Raw genomic sequence first — 27791 nt, 5'->3', positions numbered from 1 at the left:
CTCACCCGCTGAGTTTCTCCAGCATTTTTGTCTACCTTAAATATACCCGCATTTGGCCATATTCCTCAGTTGATCTTTGATTCTCAAACACCCCACATGGACACTCTAATGTCTGAACAAAGGTATAAACATTTATACAGCAGGTTTTTCCTGTTTAATCTGTCTGTGCTTTGTGCTATGGTGTTGCATTAAAGACATGGCATGTTTTTGCTTTAGAAATCTGCACATTAGAGCCAAAAAATGTGCGGGCAGTGTTCTCGATTGTCAGCTGTCCTTGATCACCTACACGTGGAGTCAGAACAGCAGAGTCTGGGTACTTCTTATTGTTAGAAGGAAACGTCATGAGAAAAAGAGAGGGAGGGGGGGAGAGAGAGAGGGGGGGGTAGAGAATGGTACGGGAGGGGGAGAGCGAGAGGGAAGAAGGGAAATGTAAAGAGGAAGGTGGAGAGAGAGAAGGAGTGAGAGAAATGGAGAGAGAGAGCGAGAGAGAGAGAGCGAGCGAGACAGAGGGGAGAGAGAAAGGGAGGAAGAGAAAAGTAGAGGGGGGAGGGGGAGAGAGAATGGTGGATAGAAGGAACGAGAAAAAGAAAGCGAGAGAGAGGCACACAGCGAGACAGATGGAGAGACAGAGCAGTGTGCCAGAAAGAGGCAGACACACCCAGACAGAATAAACTGTTTTGCAAGGTAAAACATCGTCGCAATTTGAGTTAATGGACACCAGTAAATGTGCCTTAAATGCTTAGTTGATGTATGATTCTTGTGAATTATTGGCTGTGGTGACAGGAAGCAGGATGTTCCTACTAATTTAACAGTCTGGCGTGACCCCATTTACTTCTCAGAACATCATTGGAATTCATCAGCTGTGCAAATCCAGTGAGGATTCTACACTTGCTCAGCCCGCGCCACAGTCAGATACTTTATTGTAAGTGGAATAAAGTGGAATAATCATTCTGCCATCTGCCTTTAAAACTAGTTTAGGGTCATCAGTGCCATTGCATTCCAATTCGGCTGAGGCAAGATCATATTTCAAAGTTATTACAAGTAATGTATGGATTACCTTATCCAACATCATGATTCACTGTGGCATCCAACCCCATTTTTTTATTTTTTTTCAATTTTCGGGTATTGCTGAGAAAAGCAGTATTTATTACCCATCCCCAACCATTCTTGAGAAGGTGGTATCAGCCACGTACTTGAGTTGCCGCAGTCCTTCGAGTGAAGGTCTGTCAGTACAATTGGGGAGACCCTTCCCAGCATTAGACCCAGCTGAGATGAATGGATGCTGCTGGCTCCACAGAGGATACCAGCGACCCTCTTCCATCCAATTCCATGGGTTCATCAAGGCAGCATCGAGGATCCAATTTCAAGACTGAAATACAAAAGGATAACTTTGCTTTAGACTTTAGAGATACAGCGAGGAATCGGGCACTTTGGCCCACCGAGTCCGCGCCGACCAACGTTCACCCCGTACACTGGCACTGTCCTACACACGAGGGCAATGTACGATTTTAGCGAAGCCAATTTAACTACAAACCTGCACGTCTTTGGAGTGTGGGAGGAAACCGGAGCACCTGGAGAAAACCCACGCGGTCACGGGGAGAACGTGCAAACTCCGTACAGACTGCACCCGTAGTGGGTTTTCTCCGGTTTCCTCCCACATTCCAAAGACGAACAGGTTTGTAGGTTATATGTAGGAAAGAACTGCAGATGCTGCTTTAAGTCGAAGGTAGACACCAAATGCTGGAGTAACTCAGCGGGACAGGCAGCATCTCTGGAGAGAAGGAATGGGTGACGTTTTGGGTCCTTCTTCAGGCTTGGGTTAATTGGCTTCTGTAAATTGCCCCTAGTGTGTAGGGTACAATTAGTGGATGGGTGATTGTTGGTCGGCATGGACTCAGTGGGCCGAAGGGCCTGTTTCCACGCTGTATCTCGAAAAACTAAAAACTAGTGGAGTACCAAAGCCTTGTGCCTTGATTGAAATCATTATATATCTTCTGAAGAGTGATATTGCAACAAGCAGGTGATATGAGCTGTATAATAGTTGTTGCTGACAGCAAATGTACAATCCCACTGAGGGAGTTCTGTGTGAAAGCCCTTTGATCCCAACTAATTTCTTGTTTATTTCCTGCATCCTTCATATTCCTCAAGACATTGCCTGGTTGGAGCTTTGTAAACCTTACCAACGCTACCTTTATCTTTTTGATTAAACTCAGCATATCTCTCCCTGAACCTTGCAACCTCTCCTGAACACGATGGTCCTGAACTCTAATTAACTGGCCTTTACCAGACTCCCAATTCTCAGATGTGGGTTTAATCCCAGGTAGCTGCCCTCAATCTATTTTGTGCAGTGGGAACAAGGATCTACAGAAGCTGGCTAATACACAAAAATACACAAAGTGCTGCAGTAACTCCACAGGTCAGGCTGCATCTCTGGAGAACATGGATCGTTGACGTCATTTATCTGTGTTCTCCAGAAATGCTGAGTTACTCCAGCACTGATTCCTTTTATATTTTCTCCTATAATACTGTATTAGCCTTCCCCCAGCTCACCACTACCACCCAAGGACCAATCCTACACGCACTAGGGACAATTTACATTCATACCAAGCCGATTAACCTACAAAACCTGTAGGTCTTTGTAGTGTGGAAGGGACCCGAAGATCTCGGAGAAAGCCCACGTGGTCACGGGGAGAACGTGCAAACTCCGTACAGACAGCACCTGCAGTCAGGATCGAACCTGGGTCTCTGGCGCCGTAAGGTGGTGACTCTACCACCGTGCCACCCCCTCGGTGCGTTCTCCCTCTCATGAACGCAACTCCTCCATCTTCCCTGTCCCTCCCTGCCCAGTACACTGACTGGCAGGTTGAGCGGCCAGCCTGACAGATGATGGTATGCCCACACACAATGATTCACTAATAATGATCTAATATAGAGCTTCAACTCCATCTGAGCGAGGCTTGGAATTGCAAAACGAAAAATAGAGATGATAGAGATGTGGTGACTGGAAATCTGTCCCAATTTGTTACAGATGGTACATACAAAATGTACATTGTGTTCATATTTAACTCCTTTGTCAGATGTCAGTGGGATTGTACTTTTTATTGCCTGTTACCAAATTATTATCCAGTTTATATCACCTGCTTATTCCAATGTCACTCTGCTGGGATGAAACGGCTTATTTTATTTATTATCGGTGTAAAACCCTGATGCGTTTGGCATTTGTAATGTATAAAAGAGCTGCATCATTTATAAAGGTGTCCACATTGTTGCTGGAGATATGCTCGATCTAAACAGGAATGTAGATTGTGATGAATTACTGATGATTACCTCCCTAGGAACACAATTTGTTTTTCCTTTCCAAGGAGTAACGTCTGCCCCCCCAGCAGATGCGCAGCCCTCTGTTTTACACTACAGATACCATCAGAACTACCATTAGGGCAGCACGGTGAGTCGCTGCCTCACAGCGCCAGAGACCCGGGTTCGATTGCAACTACGGGCGCGGTCTGTACGGAGTCTGCAAGTTCTCCCCGTAACCTGCGTAGGTTTTCCCCCGAGATCTTCGGTTTCCTCCCACACTCCAAAGACGTACAGGTTTGTAGGTTAATTGGCTTGGGATAGGTGTAAATTGTCCCTAGTGTGTGTCGGATAGTGTTGGTGTGCGGGGATCGCTGGTCGGTGCGGACTCGGTGGGCCGAAGGGCCTGTTTCCACGCTGTATCTCTAAACTAAACTACACTACAGCAGGCCCGTGATTCTCGTGCTGCAGAAATAATCTCCCATTCCCACCAGTTGAGTTTAGTTTATTGTCACTTGTACCGAGGTAGAGCGAAAAGCTTGTGTTGCGTGCTAACCAGTTAAAGGAAAGATAATACATGATTCCAATGGTGTGGTCCATAGTGTACAGAGACATGTACACACACAGATAAAGGGAATAACGTTAGTAATGTTTAGTGCAAGATAAAGCCCAGTAAAGTCCGATCAAAGATAGTCCGAGGGTCTCCAGTGAGGTAGATGGTAGCTCAAGACTGTTCTCGAGTTGTTGGTAGGATGGTTCAGTAATAACAGCTTGGAAGAAACTCCCTGGGACCGCGTGGGTTTTCTCCGGGTGCTCCGGTTTCCTCCTACACTCCAAAGAAGCGCAGGTTTTTAGGCTGATTGGCTTCGGTTAAAAAAACTGTAAATCATCCCCAGCGTGTAAGATAATGCTAGCGTATGCGGTGATCGCTGGCCCGCACGGACTTGGTGGGCCGAAGGGCCAGTTTCCGCAGTGTATCTCTAAAGTCTTAACTTTAGGGAACTTTCTGTATTACTAACTAGGAAAGAAGCCATGTGTAATGTGAGGGTTAACATGACTTTTCAGCTAAAATGGAGGTGTCTGCTTACACTCCCTCTGTCAGGCCACCAAGTTCACTGGGGAAAAACAATCAGCCTCAAGCCTTTGAATAGTGCAGCTGCAAATAAATATCATTACCATGAGAACTCATTCTAACCTGAGACAATCAAAACTAGCTCAAGTCAAGTTAAGTCAACTACAGACTTCAAGTTTCCTTGTAGATTAGTTTAGCTTAGAGATACAGCGCGGAAACACCGAGTCCGCGCCGACCAGCGATCCCCACACATTAACACTATCCTACACACACTAGGGACAATTTTTACACTTACCAAGCCAATTTACCTACATACCTGTACGTCTTTGGATTGTGGGAGGAAACCGAAGATGTCGGAGAAAACCCACGCTCTGTGGATTACTAATGGCACGCGTATTAATTTATCAAACTTTGCTGAATATATTATTTATCTGAGTGTTATTGCATTTACAGTGCCTATTAAGCTGCTGCAAGTAAGACCATCATTGTTCCATTGTCAGTTCGTGTGACAATTTCACACCCTTGAGAGTCTTCTCTCGACTCGTATCAAGTTGAGTTTATTGTCAGCATTGAGTTGAATTGCAACAGCAGCATCACACGCACACGGACTCAGATAATGCACAAAACCATAAATGATACATACAGGATATTACATTCGGCAGCTGATGGAATGATTAACCCTTGCTTTTAAAATGAAGGAGGACAGATAGTTTTAAAATATTGAATAAAGGAACCGCAGATGCTGGTTTACAGATAGAAAGTGCTGGAGTAACTCAGCAGGGCAGTCAGCAACACTGGAGAGCATGGAGAGGTGACATTTTGGGTCGGGGCCCTTCTTCAGACTGATCGTAGGAGGGGGAGGGTGGAAGAAAGCTACGAAGGGCAGGACAAAGCGTGGACGTTTTAAAACAGAGCCGACTGTTTACAGCTTCGGAAGGGAGCGCAGGGTTATCGTGTGTAGGAAGGAGATACACAAAAATGCTGGAGAAACTCAGCGGGTGCAGCAGCATCTATGGAGCGAAGGAAATAGGTAAAGTTTCGTGCCGAAATGTTGCCTATTTCCTTCACTCCATAGATGCTGCTGCACCCGCTGAGTTTCTCCAGCATTTTTGTCTACCTTCGATTTTCCAGCATCTGCAGTTCCTTCTTAAACACATGTGTAGGAAGGAACATGTGTAGGAAGCCCCCTATTGTACTCCCTGTACACACATGACTAGGTTCAGCTCCAACTCAATAATTAAGTTTGCTGATGACACTGTGGTGGTGGGCCTGATCTCAGACAACGACGAGAAGGCCTACCGGGAGGAGGTGGCTGGTCTAGCACTCTGGTGCCAGGATAACAGCCTCCTCTTGAACATCAAAAAAACGAAGGAGCTGATCATGGACTTTAGGAGGGCACATCATCCGAGGACGTTCACTCCATTGAGGATAAATGGGGATCCTGTGGATAGGGTGAGCTGTTTTAAATATCTGGGAGTCCACATCTCCGAGGATATGACATGGGCATCACACGCCTCAGCACTCGTGAGTAAGGCAAGGCAGCGCCTTTACCACCTCAGGCAATTGAGGAAATTCAGAGTGTCTCCGAGGATCCTCCAGTGCTTCTACGCAGCAGCGGTGGAAAGCATCTTGTCCGGGAACATTACCATCTGGTTTGGGAATTGCTCTGCCAAGGACAAGAAGGCTCTGCAGAGAGTAGTGCGTTCGGCCGAACGCACTATGGGAACTTCACTCGCCCCCCTGCAGGAACTATACAACAGGAGGTGCAACTCCAGAGCAAATAAAATCATGGGAGACCCCTTCCACTCCTGCAACGGACTGTTCCAGCTGCTACGGTCAGGCAAACGCCTCCGTTGCCATGCGGTGAGAACGGAGAGGTTGAGAAGGAGTTTCTTCCCAGAGGCCATTCGGACTGTAAACGCCTATCTCACCAGGGACTAATGCTACTGAACATTTTTCCTTCCATTATTTATTATGTAAAAGAATAAGTGTGTTATAATTGTGTTTATAATTTGTTTGGTTGTTTGTCTTTTGCACAAAAGTCCGCGAGCATTGCCACTTTCATTTCACTGCACATCTCGTATGTGTATGTGACAAATAAACTTGACTTGACTTGACTTGAACTGCAGATGCGGGTTTAAACACGAAGATAGACACAAAATGCTGGAGTAACTCGAATCGTCAGCCATTCCTTCTCTCCAGAGATGCTGCCTGTCCCTCTGAGTTACTCCAGCATTTTGTGTCCATCTACAGGGTGATCATGTATCTATCTGTACACTGTGGGTGGCATGATTGTAATCATGTATTGTCTTTCCACTGACTGCTTGGCACACAAGACCAGTCAAGTCACATTTATTTATATAGCACTTTTAAAAAACAACTCTCGTTGGCCAAAGTGCTTTACATTTATTATAAGAATAGTATAAACAAACAAACTACATACATATATACATATAGCCCTCGCTCAGTGGACGTCAGGAAAGGCTTGGGAGTATAGATACGTTTTTAGCCTTGACTTAAAGGAGTCGATGGAGGGGGCAGTTCTGATGGGAAGAGGGATGCTGTTCCACAGTCTAGGAGCTGCAACCGCAAAGGCGCGGTCGCCCCTAAGCTTATGCCTAGACCGCGGGATATTCTGCAGTCCCAAGTCGGCCGATCTGAGGGACCTGGAGGTGGAGTGGTGGGTGAGAAGCCTTTTAATGTAGGAGGGGGCACACAACAAAAGCTTTTCACTGTACCTCGGTACACGTGGCAATAAACTAAACTAAACTGAATTATGTGAACTAACTCATAGGACTTCCCCATGGCCCAGACTTACGGACGGTTCCAGCAGTACTGAGTATCACCAGTTGCAGCTTGTATAAGTGGAGTCCCTGATGGGCTGAGAAGCACGAGGCTAATTGATGATTTAGTTGATACTTTAACAGACATAACCTGGGTAAATTTAACTCATTAAAGTGTTCTTTCTTCACCATTCTCTGCCTCGGAGGGCGGTGGAGGCAGGTTCTCTGGATGCTTTCAAGAGAGAGCTAGATAGGACTCTTTAAAAAATAGCTGAGTCAGGGGATATGGGGAGAAGGCAGGAACGGGGTACTGATTGGGGATGATCAGCCATGATCACATTGAATGGAGGTGCTGGCTCGAAGGGCCAAATGGCCTACTCCTGCACCTATTGTCATTGATAACAATCGCTCAAAACCCACTAGTACCTTTTTGATATACAACATCTTCAAAAAAAAGCCAGCCATTAGTTTAAAGAGCAAACATCTCTTTGACACTGCAGGTCCACCACTGGTTTTCCAGCACCCTTGGTTCCAGAGCCTTTCTGGATTATCTGTTTTGCTGGACCAACAGAGGTCACGGCCTCAGAGGGGAGTCCAACGGTACCGGAACGGTCTGCCTATGCCGGCGCGGGACCGAGAATTCGGCCGCTCAAAGTCGGCCGAGGAAGTCGGCTATGAGAACAGATCAGCCGGCTCTGTCCGGGCTGGAGTTCCAGAGCTCCGGCTGCAGCGGGCAAATTCGACCCACCGATCGACACGGAAGTCCTGATGAGGTCAAGATTGGCCACCTCATCCGGCCTAGGCACCACTTTTTCGGGGGGACTTCCTGGGGGGTAGATTGCATGTGCGCTCTGTTAATTTTCTCAGGATTAAAGGAGGTACCGGGCCACCAGTCTCCGGAAAATTGGTGGTGAGCCTGCATTACTAGTGGTGCGGATGGTAGAGCTGCTGCCTCACAGCGCCAGAGGCCCGGGTTTGATCCTGACCTCAGATGCTGACAGTGCGGAGTTTGCACGTTCCCCCTGTGACCGCGCGGGTTCTCTCCAGGTGCTCCGGTTTCCTCCCACATCCCAAAGGCACGCAGGTTTGTGGGTTGATTGGCTTCTGTAAATTGCCCAGTGTAGAACTATTGGTGATATACGTGAATGGGGAGAAGGCAGGAGAATGGGGTTGAGAGGGAAAGATAGATCAGCCACGATTAAATGGCGGAGTAGACTTGATGGACCGAGCGGCCTAATGCCCCTGTCCCACTTAGGAAAACCTGAACGGAAACCTCTGGAGACTTTGCGCCCCACCCAAGGTTTCCGTGCGGTTCCCGGAGGTTGCAGGTGGTTGCCGGAGGTTGCAGGTAGTGGAAGCAGGTAGGGAGACTGACAAAAACCTCCGGGAACCACACGGAAACCTTGGGTGGGGCGCAAAGTCTCCAGAGGTTTCCGTTCAGGTTTCCTAAGTGGGACAGGGGCATAACTCTGCTCCTGTGACTTATGAGCTTATGAATGGGTGATCGATGGTCGGCATGCACTCGGTCGGTGGGCCAAAGGGCCTGTTTCCATGTTGTCTCTTTCAATTCAATATTAATTGACAGCTATTGCTGAAATGATGCTTTGAAGTTAAAATATGTTTTCTGTAATCAGCGCCAAGGGGTTAAACTGTGTAGCATCGTTTACAGTTCTGACCATCATGTTAATGAAGTATGACCTCTGAAATGCCATGTAAATATTAAGACGACGCTCTAAGTATACCAGGGCTGCAATTAATTAATAACAGTAATTGTTAATTACTGTTCAGTTTATTACATTTTAATTAGTGACCTCTTCTTGTTAATCTTTTATTCCTACATACATTCTTCTGTGAATATGTTGAGGTTATGCATTGGATGGAACCCCCGATGAATGTTAATGAGGCTTTTAACCAGAATTGTGGTGGGGAAGAGAGGCACCAACATTGTACAAAGATCATGAGAGGAATAGATCGGGTAGATGCACAGAGTCTCTTGCCCAGAGTAGGGGAATCGAGGACCAGAGGACATGGGTTCAAGGTGAAGGGGGAAAGATTTAATAGGAATCTGAGGGGTAACATTTTCACACAAAGGGCGGTGGGTGTACGGAACGAGCTGCCAGAGGAGGTAGTTGAGGCTGCGACTATCGCAAGGTTTAAGAAACAGTTGGACAGGTACATGAATAGGACAGGTTTGGAGGGATATGGACCAAGCACAGGCAGGTGGGACTAGTGTACCTGGGACATGTTGGGCCAAAGGGCCCCTTTCCACACTGTGTCACTCGATGTTGAAAATGCCTTGTCAAGGCTGCAAAATGGAGGAACTAAAGAAGGCGGCTGCTTAGGAAGTAGGAGATCTCCCCGACGAGCAGTTTTCCTTAGTCAACAATCCGCCAGGTTGTTGCCATGGTTACTTGTCTCAGATGCTGGCTGTGAACCAACGTCCTCCTGAGGCTGAGAGCTCAGAAAAATAGAAACATAGAAAATAGGTGCAGGAGTAGGCCATTCGGCCCTTTGATAGGTCATTAAGAGCCCTATCTAGCTCTCTCTTGAAAGCATCCAGAGAACCTGCCTCCACCGCCCTCTTGAGGCAGAGAATTCCACAGACTCACCACTCTCTGTGAGAAAAAGTGTTTCCTCGTCTCCGTTCTAAATGGCTTACTCCTTATTCTTAAACTGTGGCCCCTGGTTCTGGACACCCCCAACATGTTTCCTGCCTCTAGCGTGTCCAAGATCTTAACAATCTTCACAGGGAATGTGTGAGGCCACTCTGCAGAACAACAGTAAAAGCTATTTAATCGTGGCTGGTCAAATGCAAACATTAGATGACGATAATAACCGAGGCTGCTCTCTCTCCTGACAACGTGGCAACAACATGGGCAGCCGTGTTTGCATAATTGCAGCAGGTTCGTGTGAAAACAACTCGGGGATAGCAATCTGTATGAAAAGAGAGGGCGACAATTATCTTCATAATTAGGCATAACATCTTTATGATTTCTACGGAGGTGGACAAAGACCGACCAAACTTATAATGCAGATTTAATGGGATCATCGGAACGTGGGAATGAATTGTAAATAGCAAGGATTTCAAGGCTAGGATGGATAGGGAAGGTTTAGATGGGTAGGAAAGATTTGGCAGGATATGGGGCCAAGTCTAAGCAAATGGGACTATCTTAGATGGACCATCTTGGTCAGCATGGACGAGTTGGGCCGAAGGGCCTGTTTCTGTGCTGTAATACAATAGACAACAGACAATAGGTGCAGGAGTAGGCCATTCGAGCCAGCACTGCCATTCAATGTTATCATGGCTGATCATCCCCAATCAGTACCCCGTTCCTGCCTTCTCCCCATATCCCCTGACTCTGCTATTTTTAAGAGCCCTATCTAGCTCTCTCTTGAAAGCATCCAGTAAACATACCTCCACTGCCCTCTAAGGCAGGGAATTCCACAGATTCACAACTCTCTGTGAGAAAAAGTGTTTACTCATCTCCGTTCTAAATGGCTTACTCCTTTTTCTTAAACTGTGGCCCCTGGTTCTGGACTCCCCCAACATCGGGAACATTGGACTTAGGCTGAGGAAGAACTGAGCAAGTGGTGCTGAAACAATGCGTTTGAGGGGGTCACTGATGCAAACTGTTTGGATTATTGGTGACTTTCTTTATGTTAGTTTATTCTCCGTGTACAAGGTACAGTGGAAAGCTGGGCATGGCCATCAGGAAGGATGAGTAGATGGTGAGGAGGGTTACTGGAATGGCTCCAAAGAGTTTGAGACTCCACTGCTGTGTAGACCTGGAGAGAATGGGGGTGATTACCATCAGAATGGGTAAGGATAAGTGAAATGACATTCCATTGGTTTCCTCTACTCCAGAAACAGGCCCTTCGGCCCATCGAGTCTGTGCCAACCAGCGATCACCCAGTTCACTAACACTAACCTCCACACTAGGGACAATTTACAATCTTTACTGAAACCAATTAACCGACAAAACTGCACGTCTTTGGGGTGTGGGAGGAAACTGGAACACCTGGAGAAACAGGGAGCACGTGCAAACTCCATACAGACAGCACCCGTAGTCAGGATTGAACCTGGGTCTCTGGCGCTGTAAGACAGCAATTCCGCCACTGTGCTGCCTGGCAGCAGATACCCCACTTACACCATGTCTGAGATAACTCGGGGCAGCCCAGTGGGGAAGCACGTTTAATATATAATATTCATACTGTATATAATATCGGGGTGGCACAATAGCTTTTCACACAGATGGCGGTGTGTACATAGAACAAACTGCCGGAGGCGGTAGTTGAGGTAGGTACTTTGAGTTTGAGTTTAGTTTATTGTCACATGTACCGAGGTACAGAGAAAAGCTTTTGTTGCGTGCTAACCAGTCAGCGGAAAGTCAATACCATCGATAGTGTACAAATATATTGGTACGTGGAATAGGAAAGGTTTGGAGGAATGTTGGCTGGAAGATGGGCAGGTGGGACAAGTGTAGACGGGAGCATCTTGGTCGGCGCGGGCGTTGGGCCGAAGGGCCTGTTTCCACGCTGTATGGTCCAATGAATATTTTACCCATAACCTATCCGAGACACACAAGGAACCAGTTCTCTGCACTACAGGCCAAATTGAATACCAGTGCAAGATGAATTGGTACCAAAGAGGTTACAAGTGTCCCTCAGGGAGTCCAACATCAAACAGAAAGGGATAACAACGACACAACAAAGAGTTGGGGAATTCACCGCTGGTGGTGTCAGCAGAACAATTTGCTGATCTTTGATCAGATAAATCTTTGAGGCCTTAATTATATTAAAAGGATTTCATGTTTGAAAGTTCCAATTTACAATTCCCAGTAGAGTATCAATAATTAAAAATTATTGGGCAGTAAAAATTAATGGCTATTAACTCGGACTTGGAAGAACATTATTCTCTAGTATGACCATGAAACAATGTCTTAATAAAACCATGTAATTATTTCAATAATTCAATTTGGCATTGAATTTAATTAGTGACGTTTTGGGCTTTAGAAACCCAAACTATGGCTCAGTTTATGTATGTGTAATTAAATGGGGAGCTAAACTCCTTTGAAAGAATCCACACTCTAATGGAGTACAGTTTCAAAAGTTCAAAAGCATAGGTAATTTCCCCTTCAAAGAATACGAGATGTGACAAGACCTTGGTTGGTCTTGGTATGCAAAACATTGACTTCCTGCCACATACACATAGCCCTTGAATTCAATGTGAAACTTCAGATTGGTTATTCTGCCAATGTTTTCACAAAAATCACCTCTAGGGCTGATTAAAAGTAAGAGTCATTCATTTTGGGACAGCGGCAGAGTTGCTGCCTTACAACACCAGAGACCCGGGTTCGATCCTGACTACAGGTGCTGCCTGTACAGAGTTTGTATATTCTCCCGTGTTTAAGAAGGAACTGCAGATGCTGGAAAATCGAAGGTAGACAAAAATACTGGAGAAACTCAGTGGCTGAGGCAGCATCTATGGAGCGAATAGGCAACGTTTCGGGCCGAAACCCTTCTTCAGGCTGATCAAACCCTTCTTCAGACTGATTCAGACTGACAGTCTGAAGAAGGGTTTTGGCCCGAAAAGTTGCCTATTTCCTTCGCTCCATAGATGCTGCTGCACCCGCTGAGTTTCTCCACCATTTTGTTCTACCTTGTACATTCTCCCCGTGACCACGTGGGTTTTCACCGGGTGCTCCAGTTTCTTCCCACACTCCAAAGACGTACAGGTTTGTAGGTTATTTGGCTTCGGTAAATTGCAAATTGTCCATGGTACCTTGGATAGTGCTAGTGTAAGGAGTGATCGCGAACATCGGTGAGCCAACGGGCCTGTTTCCACGCTGTATCTCTATTGTCTTAGTTAGGTAGTTTAGCTTATTGTCACCTCTACCAAGGTGCAGTGAAACGCTTTTGTTACGTGCTAACAAGTCAGCGAAAAGACAATACATGATAACAATCGAGCCATCTACTTTGTACAGATAAAGTCCAATATTAAGACAAAGATGAGGTGACATTCCTTCACGCAGAGTCGTTAGTATTTGTAACACTTTTTCTCAAAGGGCAGTTGTGCAGAGTCCTAGAATAAGTTTAAGGTAAAGTTAGAACGTTTCTACACAGACAAGGGGGGTGAGAGGCCAGTGCAGGTAGATGTGGAGCTGAGGTTATAACCTGATCAACTATGATCTGATTGAATGGTAGAACAATGTTATATCTAGTTTTAGAAGCTTCCACACTGAGCCCCCCCCCCCCCTCCCCAAAGTGACCTTCTCTGTAATCAAATAAATAAGATTGTCCCTGGTGTGTGTAGGATAGTGTTAGTGTGCGGGTATCACTGGTCAGTGTGGACTCGATGGGCCGAAGGGCCTGTTTCCACAATGTATCTCTAAAACTAAAACTGAAACAAAGGATAAAGAATGCAGGTATTGACAAAGGACCTGTCAGGTGCTGTGCTGAGGAACAACATTTCTGTGCAATGGATAGTTCGAGATTGGAATGCAATGCAAAGGTAATCATGCAGGAAGATCCAGTTGTGGTTTACAAAGGAATTAATTAAGTGCTTGAAATGAAAAGATTGCAGGGCAGTGGAGAGAGGGTGGGAGCGTGTGCATTGTTTATTATTGTTGCATGCATTCTTTGTCCATGCTGTAACAACTCTTACACCTGCCAATTGTACTGCATTTCCGAGATGTGGGCGGACCCTTGGATGGCTGGTCGGTGTGGACTCGGTGGGCTGCCGCGCTATCTAAGTCAGAGCTTGGCACGAAAAGAAAGCTCTCACCCCTTGGGGAAGGTGTAGAAGGCCAATGAGGGCAGGACTTATCCTCATGTAGATCCATCTGTTGACACATAGATGGTGCCCAAGGACTGAAGACTGCAGATGTTACGAAGGGTGATGGGATAAGCTTAGTAACAACAGATCAGTCGGTTTAATCTCAGGAATGGGTTAAGTTAGTCACAGAGCCATGCAGTGTACAACCCGCTCATTCAGCCCACCAAGTACATGCCATCTATCAAGCATCCATTCACACTAATCCTATTTTATTTTTCCCTCCCACAGTCCTTTCAACCTCTAGATTCTAACATCCGAAAGAAGGGTCTCGACCCGATATGTCACCCATTCCTTCTCTCCAGAGATGCTGCCCGTTTCGCTGAGTTACTCCAGCTTTTTCTGTCTATCTTCAGTTTATGAATGTTTTAATTAGGAATTTTCAACATTGACTTCTTGGAGAACGCATCGCAGATTCACAATGCATTTTCACGTGAAAAACAGCTTCCTGCGTGCATATTTACCAAAAAAGATTTTAAAAAACAATTTGTTCCACTGTTTCCATTTTAAAAATGTTGCTTGACAAAATGTTTTGTGGGAATGCATCTTTAGTTTAGGTATGCAGCGGCAGAGTTGCTGCCTTACAACACCAGAGACCCGGGTTCAATCCTGACTACAGGTGCTGCCTGTACAGAGTTTGTATATTCTCCCATGTTTAAGAAGGAACTGCAGATGCTGGAAAATTGAAGGTAGACAAAAATACTGGAGAAACTCAGTGGCTGAGTGAGCATCTATGGAGCGAATAGGCAACGTTTCGGGCCCAAACCCTTCTTCAGACCGATTCAGACTGACAGTCTGAAGAAGGGTTTTGGCCCGAAAAGTTGCCTATTTCCTTCGCTCCATAGATGCTGCTGCACCCGCTGAGTTTCTCCACTATTTTGTCTACCTTGTACATTCTCCCCGTGACCACGTGGGTTTTCACCGGGTGCTCCAGTTTCTTCCCACACTCCAAAGACGTACAGGTTTGTAGGTTATTTGGCTTCGGTAAATTGCAAATTGTCCATGGTACCTTGGACAGTGCTAGTGTAAGGAGTGATCGCGAATATCGGTGAGCCATAGGGCCTGTTTCCACGCTGTATCTCTATTGTCTTAGTTAGGTAGTTTAGCTTATTGTCACCTCTACCAAGGTGCAGTGAAACGCTTTTGTTACGTGCTAACAAGTCAGCGAAAAGACAATACATGATAACAATCGAGCCATCTACTTTGTACAGATAAAGTCCAATATTAAGACAAAGATGAGGTGACATTCCTTCACGCAGAGTCGTTAGTATTTGTAACACTTTTTCTCAAAGGGCAGTTGTGCAGAGTCCTAGAATAAGTTTAAGGTAAAGTTAGAATGTTTCTACACAGACAAGGGGGGTGAGAGGCCAGTGCAGGTAGATGTGGAGCTGAGGTTATAACCTGATCAACTATGATCTGATTGAATGGTAGAACAATGTTATATCTAGTTTTAGAAGCTTCCACACTGAGCCCCCCCCCCCCTCCCCAAAGTGACCTTCTCTGTAATCAAATAAATAAGATTGTCCCTGGTGTGTGTAGGATAGTGTTAGTGTGCGGGTATCACTGGTCAGTGTGGACTCGATGGGCCGAAGGGCCTATTTCCACAATGTATCTCTAGAACTGAAACTAAAACAAAGGATAAAGAATGCAGGTATTGACAAAGGACCTGTCAGGTGCTGTGCTGAGGAACAACATTTCTGTGCAATGGATAGTTCGAGATTGGAATGCAATGCAAAGGTAATCATGCAGGAAGATCCAGTTGTGGTTTACAAAGGAATTAATTAAGTGCTTGAAATGAAAAGATTGCAGGGCAGTGGAGAGAGGGTGGGAGCGTGTGCATTGTTTATTATTGTTGCATGCATTCTTTGTCCATGCTGTAACAACTCTTACACAAGCCAATTGTACTGCATTTCCGAGATGTGGGCGGACCCTTGGATGGCTGGTCGGTGTGGACTCGGTGGGCTGCCGCGCTATCTAAGTCCGAGCTTGGCACGAAAATAAAGCTCTCACCCCTTGGGGAAGGTGTAGAAGGCCAATGAGGGCAGGACTTATCCTCATGTAGATCCATCTGTTGACACATAGTTGGTGCCCAAGGACTGAAGACTGCAGATGTTACGAAGAGTGCTGGGATAAGCTTAGTAACTACAGATCAGTCGGTTTAATCTCAGGAATGGGTTAAGTTAGTCACAGAGCCATGCAGTGTACAACCCGCCCATTCAGCCCACCAAGTACATGCCATCTATCAAGCATTAATTCACACTAATCCTATTTTTTTTTTCCCTCCCACAGTCCTTTCAACCTCTAGATTCTAACATCCGAAAGAAGGGTCTCGACCCGATATGTCGCCCATTCCTTCTCTCCAGAGATGCTGCCCGTTTCGCTGAGTTACTCCAGCTTTTTCTGTCTATCTTCAGTTTACGAATGTTTTAATTAGGAATTTTCAACATTGACTTCTTGGAGAACGCATCGCAGATTCACAATGCATTTTCACGTGAATAAACAGCTTCCTGCGTGCATATTTACCAAAAAAAGATTTTTAAAAACTATTTGTTCCACTGTTTCCATTTTAAAAAATGTTGCTTGACAAAATGTTTTGTGGGAATGCATCTTTAGTTTAGGTATACAGCGCAGAAACAGGCCCTTCAGACCACCGGGTCCGTGCCAACCAGCGATCCCCGCACATTAACACAAACTTGTACGCACTAGGGAAAATATTTTTACACCTACACCAAGCCAATTAACCTACAAACCTGTACGCCTTTGGAGTGTGGGAAGAAACCGAAGATCTCGGAGAAAACCCACGCAGTCACGGGAAGAATGCACATACTCCATCCAGATCGAACCCGGGTCTACCGCTGCACCACTGTGCCGCCCTAATTCACAGCTGAAGGAAGGGCCATCCTTAAAAGGACACTGAAGAAGGGTCCTGACCCGAAACGTCACCGATCCATGTTCTCCAGAGATGCTGCATGACCCACTGAGTTACTCCAGCACTCTGCATCATTTTGTCCATCCTTAAATTCTATCTTGATTAAATAAGGAGAATTTGTAGCTTTGGTGATAAGATCAAGAACCAAAGGACAAAGAGTGAAATATTGGCAAAAGACCTTGCCTTACAGTGTGAGAGATCCTGACTATGAGTGCTGTATGTTTGTACGTTATCCCCATGAACTGCGTGCATTTTCTCAGAGATTTTCGGTTCCCTCCCACACTCCAAAGAAGCACAGTTGCAGGTTAATTGGCTTGGTATGAATGTAAGATTGTCCCTGGTGTGTGTAGGATAGTGTTAGTGTGCGGGGATCGCTGGTCGTTGTGGACTCGATGGGCCGAAGGGCCTGTTTCCACGCTGTACCTCTAAAACTAAAACTAAAACAAAGGATAAAGAATGCAGGTATTGACAAAAGACCTGTCAGGAGCTGTGATGAGGAACAACATTTCTGTATAATGGATAGTTCGAGATTGGAATGCAATGCAAAGGTAATCATGCAGGAAGATCCAGTTGTGGTTTACAAAGGAATTAATTAAGTGCTTGAAATGAAAAGATTGCAGTGCAGTGAGGAGAGGGTGGGAACATGTGCATTGTTTATTATTGATGGATGCATTCTTCTTCATGCTGTAACTACCTTGTGATAGAAATAGAACAACTCTTACACATGCCAATTGTACTGCATTTCCGAGATGTTGGCAGCACAGTGTTCTGTAATCTCTCACAGTCAGGTAAATGCTTCCTTTTGGTTTAGTTTTGCTGCCAAAATGGATAATCTAATTTCAACTCGCACGATATAGTGTTGCCAGATCTTTGCCAACTCACTCAACTGATCTCTTTTCCTTTGGTGACTTCCCTTCCATCCACTTCACAACTTACCTTTCCACCTAATGTAAGAAAACAGATACTGGCTGTGTAGGAAGGAACTGCAGATGCTGGTTTCAAACCGAAGATTGACACAAAAAGCTGGAGAAACAGGCAGCATCTCTGGAGAGAAGGAATGGGTGACGTTTCGGACCCAAAACGTCACCCATTCCTTCTCTCAACAGATACTGGTTTGTTCCAAAGACAGACGCAAAGTGTTGGTGTAACTCTGGCAGCTCTGGCAGCATCTCTGGAACAAAGTGATGGTGATGTTTCAGGTCGGGACCCTTCTTCAGACAAAAAAAAGTCTCTGTTCTCCAGTCTGAAGAAGGAACAAAGGCCAGAAGTGAAATGGAGACAAAAATCTAAGGATAAAGGACAAGTACTGTAGTTGGATTATATTTCTGTGCTATTATTAAAGTCTTTTTCTTAATGTAATGAGGAAGAGGAAAGAATTGTCCTCCTAATCAAAGATCAGTGTGACAAAATGTTATTCTTTTAATTCAGAGCAAATTGGATTCCTTTAATTTCTTTAATTCAGAACAAATGGCACAGCGGTTGTGTTGCTGCCTTACAGCGGCTGAGACCCCGGTTCGATCCTGCCTACGGATGCTATTTGTATAGAGATTGTACGTTCTCCCCATGACCACGTGGGTTTTCTCCGGGTGCTCCGGTTTCCTCCCACACTCCAAAGACACGCAGGTTTGTAGGCTAATTGGCTTTGGTAAAATTGTAAATTGTCCCTAATGTGTGTAGGATAGTGCTGGTGTGCGGGGATCGCTGGTCGGCACGGACTCGGTGGGCCGAAGGGCCTGTATCCACACAGTACCTCTAAACGAAACTAAAATGATATCAATATCTCTTTTCTTTATCTGTCATTTATAAATCCTTCCTGAACATAGTTTCTCAATCATTGCCAAAGAGTATTGATCGATGAGTCTTACTGTAGCTAATATCATCTCCTGGCCACCTGTAAACTAACTGCTTGAGGCTGTTGGCAATGGTGTTTCCAGGGCTGGTGCCAACAGCTTAAACTTAACATCAGCAGCTTAAAGAGTTCATGTTCTTTTCCTGTAGGTTCCACCTCTGCTCTTGGAAAATATACTTTGCCAAAGATATATTTTTAAACATCATTTTACTTTCTGTTTCTTGACATAATGATACCGTCAATCCAAATCCAGACTTGTTATTTCAATGAAAACAATCCACAGTGTTTCTGCCCATAACCTTCAGGCAATAAAGATAAAGATAGTGCCCTTTAAATTGACTTAACACGTAAAATAACAAAGTCGGAAGAGCAGAAACATAGACAATAGGTGCAGGAGTAGGCCATTCGGCCCTTCGAGCCTGCACCGCCATTCAATATGATCATGGCTGATCATCCAACTCAGTATCCTGTACCTGCCTTCTCTCCATACCCCCTGATCCCTTTAGCCACAAGGGCCACATCTAACTCCCTCTTAAATATAGCCAATGAACTGGCCTCAACTACCTTCTGTGGCAGAGAATTCCAGAGATTCACCACTCTCTGTGTAAAAAATATTTTTCTCATCTCAGTCCTAAAAGCTTTCCCCTTTATCCTTAAACTGTGACCCCTTGTTCTGGACTTCCCCAACACCGGGAATAATCTAAGGTACACAAAATTGCTGGGGAAACTCAGCGGGTGCAGCAGCATCTATGGAGCGAAGGAAATAGGCGACGTTTCGGGCCGATGGTACCTGTAACACATTGCCAGAGAGTGGTAGTGGAGGGAGTGATAATACTGCTGTTTAAGATGCTTTTAGATAGGCCCGAAACGTCGCCTATTTCCTTCGCTCCATAGATGCTGCTGCACCCGCTGAGTTTCCCCAGCAATTTTGTGTACCTTCGATATTCCAGCATCTGCAGTTCCCTTTTGAACACCGGGAATAATCTTCCTGCATCTAGCCTGTCCAACCCCTTAAGAATTTTGTACGTTTCTATAAGATCCCCCCTCAATCTTCTAAATTCTAGCGAGTACAAGCCGAGTCTATCCAGTCTTTCTTCATATGAAAGCCCTGCCATCCCAGGAATCAGTCTGGTGAACCATCTCTGTACTCCCTCTATGGCAAGAATGTCTTTCCTCAGATTAGGGTTGCAGTGTTGAACATTTATCCTGGTGCTATGAGAAATAGGTACATTCCTGTATCATTCAACCTCGTGAAAGTCTCGTGTCACAGGTAGATAGGGGTGGTCAAAAATAAATTCCAAAGCTTCAAGAAGACAGCGATGGATAGGGATGGGGAGAATGCCTGAAAATGCTTAAAGTCCTCTTCACCTGTTTTAATCATTCTGTGCTGTAAAGAAGGTTGAAACTGAGCCTGTGTAACTGACACACTGCGGTCGACTTTAGTCAGATTCTGTTCTCTCTTGGCAAAGAACAAATGACAATCGTAAAACAATAAAATAACGTCTGGTAACAGGACCGTTTGCTTGTCTGTAATGGGATGGAATTGGGCTGTGTTTGCCCTTCCATGTTTTTCAGACATACAGTATAAGTGTTATACTGTAAGATCATTCGGAAAAGGGAAAAATGCTTAAGTGCCTGCTACAGTAAACAACACATCAAAGGAAAATGATGTATATAAAGAACAGATTAATGTTTGTTCGTTGAGCAACCTCCTACATTGTTCTGAGTGCTCACTGTGTTTGACCCTCTTAAATAAAGTCTTGATTGCCTCGTCCGATCGTAAGTTTAAAGTTTTCTTTAACAATAGGGTGGTCAAAAAGTCTTTTTGGTGCAATGGTACCTGTAACACATTGCCAGAGGGTGGTAGTGGAGGGAGTGATAATACTGCTGTTTAAGATGCTTTTAGATAGGCACATGGAATGAAGGGATAAAGATCATGTACAGGCACACAGGATCAGTTTAACTTGACACCATGTTCAGCACAATCATTGTGGGCCGAAGGGCCCGTTCCTGTACTATACTGGTCCACGTTCGATGTTGTTCGACTGGGCTTATATTCATTGGAATTTAGAAGGATGAGAAGGGATCTTATAGAAACATATAAAATTCTTAAAGGGATTGGACAGGCTAGATGCAGGGAAAAAACAGGAAACATGTTCCCGATGTTGAGGGAGTCCAGAACCAGGGGTCGCAGTTAAAGATTAAGGTGGTAGGCCATTTAGGACCGAAATGAGGAAAAACTTTTTCAGCCAGAGAGTTGTGAATCTGTGGAATTCTCTGCCACAGAAGGCAGTGGAGGCCGATTCACTGGATGTATTCAAGAGAGAGTTAGATATAGCTCTTAGGGCTAACAGGATCAAGGGATATGGGGAGAAAGCAGGAACGGGGTACTGATTTTGGATGATCAGCCATGATCATATTGAATGGCGGTGCTGGCTCAAAGGGCGAATGGCCTACTCCTGCATCCATTTTCTATGTTTAAGAAGGAACTGCAGATGCTGGAAAATCGAAGGTAGACAAAAGTGCTGGAGAAACTCAGCGGGTGCAGCAGCATCTATGGAGCGAAGGAAATAGGTAACGTTTTCCTTCGCTCCATAGATGCTGCTGCACCCGCTGAGTTTCTCCAGCACTTTTGTCTACCTTCTATGTTTCTATGTTGTCCAATGCCATTAAATTCTTGCTTTTACAGGGAATAAAAATCTTTAATGGCAATGCAGATGTAGTTTCCCCAACACTGTGCAGTTGCAGCGAGCCTTCCCTTACCACACTCCATCTTCTCCGCAATAAATGCCAGCGTTTTATTCGCAATCCTAATCACCTATCAAGCCTCCCCACTGAACCTCCCCATGTTTCACATACAAAGACAGCGATTCTGTCTGTTCTGCCGGATTTCCAGCCACTTCTCATTCCTGCGCTTGTGCACTTTAGAGGCACCCTGTCAAAAACGTCCTCTCAAATCCTACTGCTCCAAAGCTTGGCCACAAATTCACCTCTAACCGACTCTCCAATAAACCTGCGAGTGAATAATTGCCTCTAAAAGCCTGACTTCTCAAATGGTGCACATTCATTAGTGCCTGTCGAAACTTCGTTTCCCTGTAGCCCTCCGTCAGGTTTTTTTCTTAATGATGGAATACATTTTCCAAAAGGCATCTGAGACCAGGGTGACCCAAGTGTAGAGAATTCTAACGATCTGCATCTCTGCAGACACTTACTATTAATCAGTATTCAATTAACCGCAGTGCCACATCTCAATTGTGTGGTACTTTTAAGATGGAAAGTCAAAAGATCTAAAAGACTGCCAGAGCGCAAATGGGCTGATTTGTGTTTGCATTTAGTCAACTTCAAATAGAAAGGGTTTTTAATTCAAATAATATTTAGATGGGAAAGGAGAATACTAAGGGATCAAAGATGCCCTAACAGAACCCATAGCTCGAAGGGCCGAATGGCCTACTCCTGCACCTATTTTCTATGTTTCTAAATCTCCAAACAAAACACAGTGCTGGAGAAGCAAAGCAGGAAATAGTGAGTGATGCAGCATTGAAACAGGCCCTTCAGCCCAACTTGCCCACACTGACCAACATGCCCCATCTACACTAGTCCCACCTGCCTGCGTTTGATCCATGTCCCTCCAAACCTGTGCTATCCATGTACCTATCCAAATGTTTCTTAAATGTTGCAATAGTCCCTGCCTCAACTACCTGCTCCGGCAGCTCGGTCTATACACCCTTTGTGTGAAAAAGTGACCCCTCAGATTCCTCTTAAACCTTCCCTCACCTTAAACCTATGCTGGAATCTTGAGCAAAAGACAAAGTGCTGGAGGAACTCAGCAGGTTAGGCCACATCTGTGAAGGGAATAGACAGGCAACATTTTCCCCTCACCTCCCTCTACCAAATTCCTCCCCATTACTCGTCTTGAAGAAGGGTCCCAACACAAAACATCACCTGTCCATGCTGTCTGACCCGCTGAGTTCCAGGCTTGTCTCAGGTTGATGTATATTGAGACAATGACCGATGCCTTTGAAATGTCTTGTCCTGGAAGTACCAACTGATAAGATGCTTTTGAAATGTGTCTACTAATTGATAAGAGACAAGCTCAGACTCGTCCTGTGGTAATGTGTATTGACTGCATCTTGTGACCATGACCAAGATCTTTGGTGTATGACTAAGTGATACACAGTATAAAACACCATACAATTTTTTGTTCATTGAAGTGGTGGAATGGGGAAATCAAGTGTCTGTTGCGTACTTGACTGGTGTATCCCCGTCACCTCTGCCGGCTGATGATCAGTAAAGCTTGAGTTGGTTTACCTAACGTTTTTGTGAGTTGTCTGTTTATTAAGAAGTGAACCTTATCACGTTGATCAGGTGACATAACCGCTTATAATTATGAAATGAACGTCAAATCTGACCCAAATAAAAGAAATTCTAATTATTTCCCCACCAATTATTTCCAGAAAGTTAAAGAACCTGATGCTGCAAATTGCTCTTAACAGGAATTAAAAACTTCAGCTGCCTTCATTCTATTTATAATTCACCAGCTTGTGAGGACGAGCAAAATTTCAAAAGAGAGTCAGGTTAGTTTAAGAACCTGTGCAAGAAGGAACTGCAGATGCCGGTTTAAACCAAAGATAGACACAAAAAGCCGGAGTAACTCAGCAGGACAGGCAGGATCTCTGGAGAAATGGAATGGGTGGCATTTCGGGTCGAGACGGGTCATGATCAATCTGAAGAGGGTCTCGACCCGAACGTCACCCATTCCTTCTCTCCAGAGATGCTGCCTGTCATAGAAACATAGAAACATATATGCAGGAGTAGGCCATTCGGCCCTTCGAGCCTGCACCGCCATTCAATATGATCATGGCTGATCATCCAACTCAGTATCCTGTACCTGCCTTCTCTCCATACCCCCTGATCCCTTTAGCCACAAGGGCCACATCTAACTCCCTCTTAAATATAGCCAATGAACTGGCCTCAACTACCTTCTGTGGCAGAGAATTCCACAGATTCACCACTCTCTGTGTCCCACTGAGTCACTCCAGCTTTTTGTGTCTATCTTTAGTTTAAGAACCTGATGGTGTAGGTTTCTATGGGTTTCGGGTTTCTGTACCTCCTGCTCAATGGGGGCAGCGAGAAGGGGGTTTGATCCAGGTGGTGGGGTCTTGGCTGAGCGATGCCACCTTCTTGAGGCAGTACCTCATATCGATGATTCTGATGGTGGGGAAGGCTGTGGGAAAGGGTGATGGACCGGACTGACTCCACCACTCTCTGCGGCCTCTTGCGTTCCTGTGTGTTGTGATCGCTGGCTGCTTCATCAGCGAACTTCCTTCCAAGTTGTATTGGCAGATGGTCCAACCAAGATTTCACGCCCCTCTCCCCCACAAAATCCGTCACTTCTCCATGTTATCCAGAGACAGAGTCATAAAGCATGGAAACAACCCCTTCAGACCTAACTTGCCCACACCGGCCAACATGTCCCAGCTACACTGGTCCCACCTGCCTGCGTTTGGTCCATATTCCTCTAATCCTGTCCTATCCATTTATTTACCTGTATAACTGTTTCTTAAATGTTGCGATAGTCCCAGCCTCATCTACCTCCTCTGGAGCTTGTTCCAAAAACCCACCACCCTTTGTGTGAAAATTTTATCCCTCAGATTCTTAGTATAATGGCAGTTTTAGTAATGTTCTGAAGGTCCAACCTTGACAGCCATAACTTCTCGTATATGAAACAGCCACAACTAAATATTTTCCCCTTCACCTTAAATCAATGTTGTCTGGATGCTGCCTGACCTGCTGAGTTTCTCCTGAAGAAGAAGTCTGAAGAAGGGTTTCGGCCCGAAACGTCGCCTATTTCCTTCGCTCCATAGATGCTGCTGCACCCGCTGAGTTTCTCCAGCATTTTTGTGTACCTTCGATCTTCCAGCATCTGCAGTTCCTTCTTGAACACCGAGTTTCTCCTGCAGTTTGTGTCTCTTTTTGTCAGAAGTGAGGAGTTGGGTATGAGAGGAATCTCGAGACTTTCAGACCCTGGTGGGTCAAGTGCGGAGGCCAGACCGTGCAAAGCGTCAAGTGAGTGCATAACAGAAGTTGGAACGCATCCCATCAAGTTATAACTGTGAGCGGAAGGTGGATGTGAGAGATTGAGGCGTCAGCTACTGGGAGTAGCACTGACTGAAACCACTGCGCTGTTTGGTGGAATAATACTTGAAAGGTTCAGGATTGCAGGAATCGGAACCATCTCACGGGATTAATAGCACACCACACTAGGACAAGACGGTGACGGGGTGATGCTCAGCGCAGTGACCCGCTATCTTCCCATCGAATGAAGGTGGCATTTGAAGGGAGTGATTTACTCTTGGTTCTCTGGCCCACGGGAGGAGATGTGGCCGTCAGCTCTTGGTGGTCCATCGAGGAGATACAATCACTGACACTCCAGTCAAACTGAGGGCATCGGGAGGATAGCAGTGGACCTGACCTTATCTAACTCGAATAAATAAATTGTCAAGAAACTGCATCTTTATTCCTCGATGTGTTCAAAGATTGAGTCGAACAGCTTCCTAAAATTATTCTGCACAGTTGGGGCTTTCATTAACTGCTGGCATGGGCTGGTTTCAACAAAGAGTTCTCCAGTTAATGATGATGAAGCTACCTACTCCAATTGATCCGTAACTCTGAACTGAACACTCAGGCAATCCCAGTTCTCTTTGTTCTAAGTTGTGTTCTTTGATATCCTACAAAGAGGAGCCTGTGGTAATTAGTTTCATCTTTGCAGATGCTGCAGAGCTGTGCAGTTGTTGACTGGTAGATAAAAATCCACCTAACTAGGTTTAGGTAAATGCTTTGTTTTACATTGAACCTGGGCAGTCCACAAGTGTCGCCATGTGTTGGCACTGACAACCTTACAAAAGTACCGGACATTCCTATCTACTGCCTGTCCCACATGTGGCAGCAAGCTACTCCCCCCCCCCCCTTCTCTTTGATGTCCTCATTTAGCTAAAAGATACGAGGAATAAATATATTACCTTCATTCTCGGCGGCTCCCCTACACCAGTCCCCGCTTTGTTCTCGGTGAATTCTGTGCCGATTGAGCACAAGGGAGCAGTGGACCAGACAGGAAGAGCGGACGGAATTACCACTAGACAGCCAAACCAGTAGGTAATTTACGGCTGGGGTGAGTACTTTCCCATTTATAGGAGGTAGGATTATATAAATAAGGGGTGTATCAATACAGTAGGGGATTCTTAAATAGGACCAGTTAATTATTTATATAAGATGGGCGGTCAGGAGATGTGCCAATACTGCGAGATGTGGGAATTTGTCAACACCATTGATGTAGAAGATCCCTACAGCTGCAGTAAGTGTTTGAGGCTAGAGGAACTCCAGCTCCGCATTGATGAGCTGGAGACCCAACTTCATACGCTGCGGTACATCAGGGAGGGGGAGTATTACCTGGATGTTTTGTGCCAGGGGATGGTCACACCGACCAGTTTAACTAATTCAGTAGGCAGTGAGCAAGGAAAGGAAGGTGTGGCCATAAGCGAGGCAGGTAGGGGGAACCAGGAGGAGATGCGGCAGGAGCCACAGCCCTTGTCCCTGACGAGCATGACCGAGGCTCTTACTCAATGTAAGGACGGGATCAGGGGCTGTGGGAGGGATGAGCAACCTGGCTGCAGCACCGTGGATCAGGGGGCCATTCAAGAGGGGGGAGTTAGAAGAAATGCCGTAGTGATAGGGGATAGTATTATTCGGGGGGTAGATAAGGTTCTCTGCGGCCAGCAGAACATGTCCCGAAGGCTGTGTTGCCTACCCGGTGCTAGGGTTACGGATATCTCTGCGATGCTGGAGAGAAATTTGCAGTGGGAGGGGGAGGATCCAGTGGTCGTGGTCCATGTGGGGACCAATGACATAGGAAGGACGAGGAAGGAGGATCTGCTGAAGGAGTTTGAGCAGTTAGGGAATAAATTAAAAAGCAGAACCTCGAGGGTACTGATCTCCGGATTGCTACCTGAGCCACGGGCCAAATCGGCGAGGGTACGTAAAATTAAAAAGCTGAATGCGTGGCTCAAAGACTGGTGTGGGAATAATGGGTTTGGTTTCTTGGGCCACTGGCACCAGTACTGGGACAGGGGGGATCTGTTCTGTAAGGACGGACTTCACCTGAACGGTGCTGGGACTGGGGTCCTGGCAAATCATATAACTAGGGCAGTAGAGAGGTCTTTAAACTAAGTAGCGGGGGGGAGGTATCAAGGGGGGTAATAACGGCAGGGGTAGAGGATATAGAGCAGGGTATCAGTGGGGAAGCGGAAAGTCAAAATGTGACAGGAGACATAATGGGTGAAGATAAAGCTCTAGATGTAAAAGGGGCAAAAACGGAAAGGAAGGGTAGTAAAAATCATCTGAAAGTGCTTTATCTAAATGCACGGAGTATTCGTAATAAGATAAATGAATTAACGGTGCAATTAAGTATATATAGTTATGATATCGTGGCCATTACGGAGACATGGCTGCAAGGGGATCAGGACTGGGAGTTAAATATAGAGGGGTACTCGACAATTAGGAAAGATAGACAGGAAAGAAAGGGAGGAGGGGTGGCCCTTTTAATAAGGGAGGGAATAACGGCAATAGAGAGGAAGGATATTGCGTTGAAGGATCAGGATAGTGAAACAGCTTGGGTACAGATAGAGAATAACAAGGGGAAAAAAACACTAGTGGGTGTAATTTATAGACCTCCAAATAGCTGTGACGCTGTTAGTCAGAACATAAATCTGCAAATAGTTGACGCATGTAAAAAGGGAACTGCTGTAATCATGGGGGACTTCAATTTTCATATTAATTGGGCAAACCAAACTGGGCAGGGTAGACTAGAGGAAGAGTTTATAGAATGTATTAGAGACGGGTTCCTAGAACAGTATGTCACAGAACCGACAAGGGGGGAGGCAATCTTGGATCTGGTCCTGTGTAATGAAGCAGGATTAATTAAAAATGTCATAGTTAGGGACTCGTTGGGAACAAGTGACCACAATATGGTCGAATTC

At 45.5% G+C, this 27791-nt stretch overlaps 1 long non-coding RNA gene across 1 annotated transcript; it reads left to right on the top strand.

Annotated features, from left to right (window-relative positions):
- The first annotated feature begins 506 nt into the window (after positions 1 to 506).
- LOC116991308 lies at positions 507 to 22913 on the top strand. Its single transcript, XR_004416746.1, has 2 exons — positions 507 to 536; positions 22799 to 22913. It is a non-coding gene; the product is annotated as an uncharacterized LOC116991308 (long non-coding RNA).
- The last annotated feature ends 4878 nt before the right edge of the window (positions 22914 to 27791 follow it).

This window comes from Amblyraja radiata, chromosome 33, assembly GCF_010909765.2.
Source record: "Amblyraja radiata isolate CabotCenter1 chromosome 33, sAmbRad1.1.pri, whole genome shotgun sequence".
Taxonomy (NCBI): Eukaryota; Metazoa; Chordata; class Chondrichthyes; order Rajiformes; family Rajidae; genus Amblyraja; species Amblyraja radiata.
Note: the sequence above shows the minus strand (reverse complement) of the source record. Positions and strands in the feature narration are given on the sequence as shown.